An 8,165-nucleotide genomic window follows, 5' to 3' on the forward strand; every position below is an offset into this window, starting at 1 on the left:
CTACAAAGAAAAAGAATTAAACGAATTTACTAAGCCATAAAGAGAAGTATAAGTCAACAAGTCAGGATGGCAGAAGAATAGCAAATGAATCGAAACCATTACACTTACCTACGCAGTCCCTGCCAGACTCCCAATCACCCATCAAAAGATGAAGGTTAATGGGGTTAGACCAAAATGCGGCCAACAAGACATCGGCGATCTGCTAGTTTTGCCGACCTAAACCATCATATGTCACCTTTATTAAGTAGTTGGAGCTGGCACAAAGCTCTAATAGGTCAGGATGCGCCTCTCCCCTGCAAGGATAAGCCAAAAAGGGTGAGAAACTCAGGTTGGCCTCACCTTGAAAAAAGTTGCTTTAAAACCATAAAAGGAATCTTCGAAGAGGCCGAAGATCCTCCAGTTTTGCACAGCCCGAAAAGAGATGTGTCCTTTTTTGTGCTTACCATTCCGAAAATGATTCATGAGTAGGAAGAAGAAGAAAAGGAAAACCTCGACGGTAGCAAGGAGTTCTAAGTATTCGCAGACCATCTCGAAACATCGGATGACAGCCCAACTATTTGGGTGAAGTTGCGAGGGGGCAACATCACACATGTTTAGGAGCGCTTTGACAAAAAGAGAAAAGGGGAGCCGAATACCGCCCAAGATGGAAAACATGGGCTTATACACCCAATCCAGTCGGGGACCCAGAGCTCTTCGAGGTTGATATGACAGATGCAATCTTAGGGGCCCCAAAGAGAGAAGCTTGTAGTTGGCCTCCTCAAGACCGCATCCGGATGCTGCTCACGAGTCACGAAACTCTTGTAGGTCCTCCGCAGTCACCCAAGAGGAGGTGCTCGTCACGTCGGTTGTACACCATACTTAACGACTCACGGGAGGTTGCATCGCCATACTTACAGTGGGGGCACCGCTTGGGTTAAATCGTGATGTCGGAGGCAGGTCCTAGGTCATAGCTAAGTTATTCTACACTAAACCCTTCCAGCCTAAACTATGAAAAAGACGCCTACGGCACCCCCGAAAAGCTATATAACAAAAACCAGCTTTGACCCAAAAGGCAAAAACAACAAGACAACCAACATGATAATGGCAGAAAGTAAAGCAAAATCATGCAAACAAATGGTCATTTACTAGCAAAGATGAATGCAGAAGGTTGCAAGAAGCAGGCAGTGGCGATGGTAGTTGCAAAGTAAAATCCACAAAAAGGACAAAAAAATATAATCTCCAAATAGCACAATGAAGTAAATGATAGTGGCAGGTATGCAAAATGAAGGAGGATAAGTGTAACACCGCGTTATGACAATTCTAAGGCTCGTATAATATTATATATATATATATATAAAGAAATAGTAATACTAGAAGCCCAATGAAAGAATAAAAGCTCAAAGTGCATAAAGCAGAATCACAAAACGCGAAGCATTCATACACGACAACTAAACGCATAAGCATGAACAGGACAAGACATAATACATATAAACCTTGTAGGTAGCTCCAGGATACACAAGACAATAATCAAATTAACAAGATATATATATATATATATATGAAATACCAAAAAGGGAACTAGTCACAGCCTGCGGAGTTTAGGCCGACTAGTCAAACTGAAATACAAAGGATTTTTGAAGTTTAAAACAGCTTATACAACATATCTCTCAAGTCAGGCCTCTAAGGTCATAAAGTCTAAAATAGAAAGGTGAGAGAAAGTACTACAACAAAATAAAATAGAAGTAAACAAAGAAGGAACCATACTCCGCTCTGTCACCAGGTGAATTACTACTTGTATCTGAAAAATAACAAAAAAGTATGGAATAAGAATCGTAGGTTCTCAGTATGGTAACAGTGCCCAATATGTAACATGTAAGGTTCCGGGACGCCGAAGGCAATCCTAGAACTTCACACCGAATACGGATATTCAAGCATAGAATAAAATAAATAAAGAACTTAAACCATAAACCGGGTTATCTAAACTTAGCGGAATTCTAACTAATACTAATCACACAAGTGTATCCCATAGCCTTCGCCAACCTAACCTCCGTGCGATCCCATCGCCACCGCCTACCTACCTCCTTAGCACCAGACAATCACAAATAATACAAGCAAGTAAAACAACTAGTAAATAAGCATATTATTCATTTAGGCAAGAGATACAATTAGGAAAAGCAAACAAAACACATAGTAGATGCACATGATGAATGCCTGTCCTATTGGCTCGTGATATCACTTGTCGGTCTATGAATGCCAACCCGACACATCCTTTCGGATGTCACCTTTCTGCCACGTCCAAGGATATAGCGCCTGGTACGTTTTTGTTCCGAGGATATAGTGCCTGGCACACTATCGTTCCGAGGATATAGTGTCTGGCACACTTGCATGCTCATTCCAAGGATATAGTTCCTGGCACACTTTTGCGGCAGAGAAGGAAAACAACAACAACATCTATTTCATCATAAATCATTCCAAGAATATAGTGCCTGGCACAATATCCACATCCAACAAGTCCATTGACCTCAAGTCATCACCAGTCATCACCATTTCTCATCTCTAATCACTTTCAATTATCAATTCTCAACATTCCAAGGATATAGTGCCTGGCATACTTTCCTTCAATATCCATCAAACTCATAATAACCATCATCAGTTTCTCAATTCATTGTCAGTAATTACCAAGTTCACTACTCTTCCTTCTCGCTCAACCAAACTCATCCTCAATACACCAGAAACCTAAACCTCCGTTCTCTAACTTTTCAAGGTAATACCCACATAATTCCACCCAAGACTTTCTCTATGTTTAACATCCAAAAATAAGCCAAAGAGTCTTAAATAGGTGTCACAGAAGTTTACAAGCTTGTTGAAAAGGTGAAACAGTTAAAAACAAGATTTTAGTTCAGAAACAGGGCATGTGCGTACACACAAAGGTGTGTGTGCACACGCCTAGAAAAGTTTTCAAATGTGTGCGTATGCATAGAGGTGTGCATACGAACAGGTAGTAAAATTTCAACTCTATTCATCCGCACAATGCGTGCAAACTCCCTCAATAGAGTGCACCTTCCAACGTATGCGTGTGCACAGGTTGCAAAACTTCGTTGGTTGTGTGTGCGCACAAGTCGTGCTAGCGCTCTCAACAGCAAGCCTTCCCCTGTGTGTGCGTGCGCACATGTTTAAAAACTCACTGTACGTGCGCACAAGGCTGTGCATGCGCACACAAACTAAAAATCACAAATTCTGCAGCATGCACAGAATTTAGATTTTGACACCAAACTTTGAAAGATCATAACTTCCTCTACAAAAATCCATTTCCTACAAACTTTATATCCATTTAAAGATTTTTCAATGAACTTTAATTTAAAGCATATTTCAACAAATTTTGAAAACTGAAGCTCAAGTTATGATCCATCAAAGTTCACCAAAAATCTATTTTTACCAAAATGTTCAATTCAAACCAAACTACTCATAATCCAATTACTACCAAAACAACACCAAAGTCCATACCACTCATTCCCCAACTCAACCATCAATAACCTCCCATTTACACTATTCCACACCATCAAAATCATTATTCTCCAACATCTAAAATCATCATAAACAATCCTAATTCTCCTCATTCATCAATAATATTTCCACAACTCATCATCAGTCATCAACAATACCAACAACTCTCAACAACTATAATAATTCTCAAAATTCATCATCAAATCATTAAACTCCTAAACATTTCACAACAACGTTACACATCAATAATTCCTCACACATAAATACTTCACTTACCACCCATCATCATCATAATAGTCATCCACCATTAATCATAGCTCAACCTCAATAATGCATTCTCATGCAACATTAACTCAAAATCAACACCATCCAATATCATCACCAACCACAAGATTCAAAACCTACAATCATCATCATAATATATCATCACATATCATACTCATCAATATCCTTCAACAAGCATCATAAACATATATTATACATTCCAACATTCCCTATAATCCGCTTCATCATACAACATAATTTCATAAATAATTAATCATACACCAACATCAGTCAATCCTATCTTATGGTCCACTAGCTTAAGTTTTCAGAAACATTACATATTACATAAAGGAAACCAAAATCATACCTTGGCCGATTCCTAAAATGCACCAAACATCAAAACGAAGCCATCAAGCTCGAACCAAAGTCTCAATCCAACTCCAACAAACACCAAAGTTTTAATCTAGCATCATAAAACATACCAACATCAAACCTAAGGTTCACAAAATAACTAAATATTAACACAAGGATTTAGTGAAATTTAACCTTAACTAATAAGATTAGGGATGAAATCCAACAATATTCTAATGCTAGATCACCTCTAAATAACCAAAATCATAAAATCTACTCAAAAACCAAACATAAAATCACGAATTTACTTAGGGCAGAAAACTGGAGCATGAGACGTGATTTTTTACCAGCTTTGCTTAGATAGAAATGAAGAGCTCGACAAGAGCTTCGCGTGGCCACAAACGGCTCATCAATCGAAGCTCCGTAGCTCAAGATATGATCAAAACAAGGTTGGGGTAAATAGTAAAACCCCAAACACCAAACCCCTTCTCTTCTCTCTTCTCACCGTCCCTGAGTAAATACCCATAGTAGTCTCTGAGATTCACGCAATTACTCATAGTAATCCCTAAGATCTCGATTTTCCTATTGTAGTCCCCCAGATAGAGCTCCAAGCACCCAAATTAGTCTCTGGCCATATTTCAGGTGATGACTCATCACCGGAGCGCTGACGTGGCCTCGAATTGCCACGCTGGAGGGCTCCCAACGGGTAGCTGAGCTGACTAAGTTCCAATTTTTATCCAGATTGGTCCCTTCTAGTATATGTAACCCTAAATCCCCAAATTCTCATACACTTCCCCTCTTCGTCTTGTTCACCTCTTCTTCTTCTTCTTTCATACACTTCTTCCTGTTTATACACTCTCATCTGGGGCTGCTATTCATGTCAATGATGGGTGGAGGTAGCACTGCAGGTGGAAGCTCTGTTCGTTCCCCATCAAGCTAGAACTGGACTAGAACACAAACGAAGAGCAGAAGATCGGCCCCGCCAGAATGGTGCGGCTGTGGCTGTAGGCCAGTTCTCAGATGGTCTGGCACAGATTCGAATCCGAATAAACCGTTCTATGGCTGCCCCAATTATAATGTAGGTTAGAATAATTACTTGTGTTTTTATGATTCTCCTCCCATGACTGTTCTTGTATTGTTATGATTTTCCTCCCCTGACTGTTCTTGTGTTGTTCCTCTCTAAACTTTGATCCTTTATTGGTTACAGACAAGTGGAAAGAGATGGTACGGGCTTTTTGTGTGGGCAAATTCTGTGAATAAGGAATAGGTTGAAAAGTCAGAATCGTGTGGTGATGAAGTGAAGATCAACTTTGATTGGAGGCTTCGAAGGTTGGAGGAGGATGTCCAGATGCAAAAAGTGATTACCCAGTTGTTAGTGTTAGTTGTGTGTGTATTGACAGTGTTGTTGGTGATCCTGTATTGTAAATGATGAATGAATTGGTGGTTTTGGGTTCCTTGTTATCAACAGTTGTAAAAATCTGCTTCTTGATGGAATGAAAAGTGCTGTTAACTATGAAATTGTTGTTAAGATAAATTCAATTGTTTATAAAAAAAATAAAGAAATTGCTTCTTGAATGGTAAACCACATAGCATAGTATATTAACATAAATTCCATTGTTTATCAAAAAACAACAAAAATTGACTGTAAAAGGCAGCCTAGAAACCATTATGCTGCTATTTGTAGTTTCATCAAAATCAAGGCCAAGGTATACCAAAAAGGCCTCACCATCTAGTCATTATACGATGAAAAAGATTAATAACACAAAACAAAACAGAAACTCTTAAGTATATATATCTAAAGTATTCAATTCTTCTTTCTTGGGAGCTTAAATCCTAGCGTTGGGATGAACTGCATCAAGTTGGCAAACTTTGAAGATGTTGCTGAAGATGCACCCTGCAAGGGATTCACTGTTGGTGCGGTTGGCGGCAGGGAGGATTGTCTTCTTGGTGACAGCTTCGAAGGTCTTTTCGGTCCAGGATCCTATAGGAGAAATAAGTGGCATTAAGTATTATTTATGCATGGAAATAATAACATACTCAAATGTAATATTTTAGTTACCTTTTCAGAATCCTCTTGCTCAGAAGCAAAAGGCTGAGTTAAGTCGATCTCCTGGGGATTGCTTTCCAAATCTGCTTGGCCAAAATCGTCTTGGGGCTGCTGAACAGGCTGCTTTCCGAACTTCATGCCTACCTCAAGGTGCAGCTCTCCAAACCTTGCACCCTCCCTAAACAACGGACTTGCCTCTTCAGATTCATTTCCTTCCTCCAGCTCATCTTCTGAGTTTGGAGTGGTCTTCATCTCCTCCGAGTGCCAAGAATTGGTGCCATCTGAGTCAACACTTGGGTCTAGTCCATCCTCTGCCCCTTCATGAACACAACCCACAAACCCAAGGTCAACTTCAGCGTTGCTCACCTCCTCCACCAAACCATCGTCTTCATGTAATATCTTCTCCTTTCCTTTACCTAGTGGATTAATATTTCTCTTACCCACCGCTACATGTGTCATGTTTCTCTTAATCCTACTCCCAGTTTTAGGATCATTTCCTGTAGCCTCAGAATCAGAGGAATTACCCTCATCCGGACCTGGCTTAAACATGCTATCATTTTCACTATCAGAGGAGTCAGAAGATACATCAAAGGGAACTTCGTTGTTAAACACTTTGCTACTAAATCCTCTATAGCAGACCGTGTACAGGGTCTCATGGAAATAGTTGGTCTCTTGGACAGTTTCTGCTTGTTGCTCTTATCTGGTTCAGTGTTCTGATTGGGTTTCGTGGGCTGGCTGATTTTGGTGGGCTTGGTGAACTTGGTGAGATTGGTGGGCTTGGTGGGCTTGGTGGGCTTGGTGGGCTTGGTGGGCTTTGGAGAGTTGGTCTTCTTGAGAGGTTTGGTTGTCTTGGAAGGATTAGCAGTTTTGGAGTGTGATGGTTGTGATTGCCGTGGAGATATTTTGTTTTTTTTTTGGACTGGATTTGCAAGAAGTATTGGGTACAACCTTAGGGATAGGAGCAACTATGAGTGCATGAGTCTGTGTTAGTGGAGGACTCACATCAGTATCTGTACCTGCATTACACCCCTCTCCACCATCATCATCCAAGTACACAACAATGTTATCTCCCTCTAACACCTCTGACACTGACACTATATGCTCGAAATATATATCAATCAATCCCTCATTTGTCCTAGCACAATTCACCATGTCTCTTATATCTTTGTCACTATTTACATTTCTTAACCCATTATCCAAGCCTTTTCCAGGAACATGCCATCAGCACTGTTTTATGTCATCGTACCCAAGCTCCTTAAGGTAGTTCCATATGTAGAAGACATCTAGAGTATCAGTGTCTAGATTACCTAAACAGGCCTTGTTATCCGGAGAATATATCATAATCCCTTCTGCATTTTTTTTCAAGTCACCCCCATGATGAAACATGATGTCCAACTTTTCCTCCATCTGTAAGAAATTTAAAATTTTTAACATATATAGGGAGAATTTGAAAGCCTAATCATGCATTAAAAAGGAAAATAAATCACCACAAGAAAATAGATTTTTCCAAACCTCCATACATCTCCCTGTTTCATCCCTGTTTCATTCGGGTATTACAGCAACCCCATAAACCCCAACCAAGATTCAAACCCTAGTCACTACAATGACACCAAAACTCCAGAACCTCAACTACACTGACCAATGCTATGATCAACCAACACTGTATTCATAATGCAAAGTAAAAAAAATGAAGGTTACCTTGAGTCCGATCACAACGTCAGAACCTCGTGTTTGTGGTGAAGGAAGGAAAGGGAAGAGCGATAGAAACTTCTGATCAGATGACTTCTTCTCTCAAATTTTTGTAAACCCAGCAAATACAACCCTACGGCTACGCCATTGATAGGGAGATGAAGAAGAAGTCAGAGGGTGGAAGAAGAAGAGACGAAGTGTTTGTGTTGGGGGAGAAAACTGTTTTTCATACTAAGTAACAACTATATGGCATCGTTTTTGGCTTTCAAAGGCGCCAAACCCAAAACGACGTCATTTTGGACACATTCCACGTGGTAATCCGAGGCCACGT

The sequence above is a fragment of the Arachis stenosperma genome, chromosome 7 (assembly GCF_014773155.1).
Source record: "Arachis stenosperma cultivar V10309 chromosome 7, arast.V10309.gnm1.PFL2, whole genome shotgun sequence".
Lineage (NCBI taxonomy): Eukaryota > Viridiplantae > Streptophyta > Magnoliopsida > Fabales > Fabaceae > Arachis > Arachis stenosperma.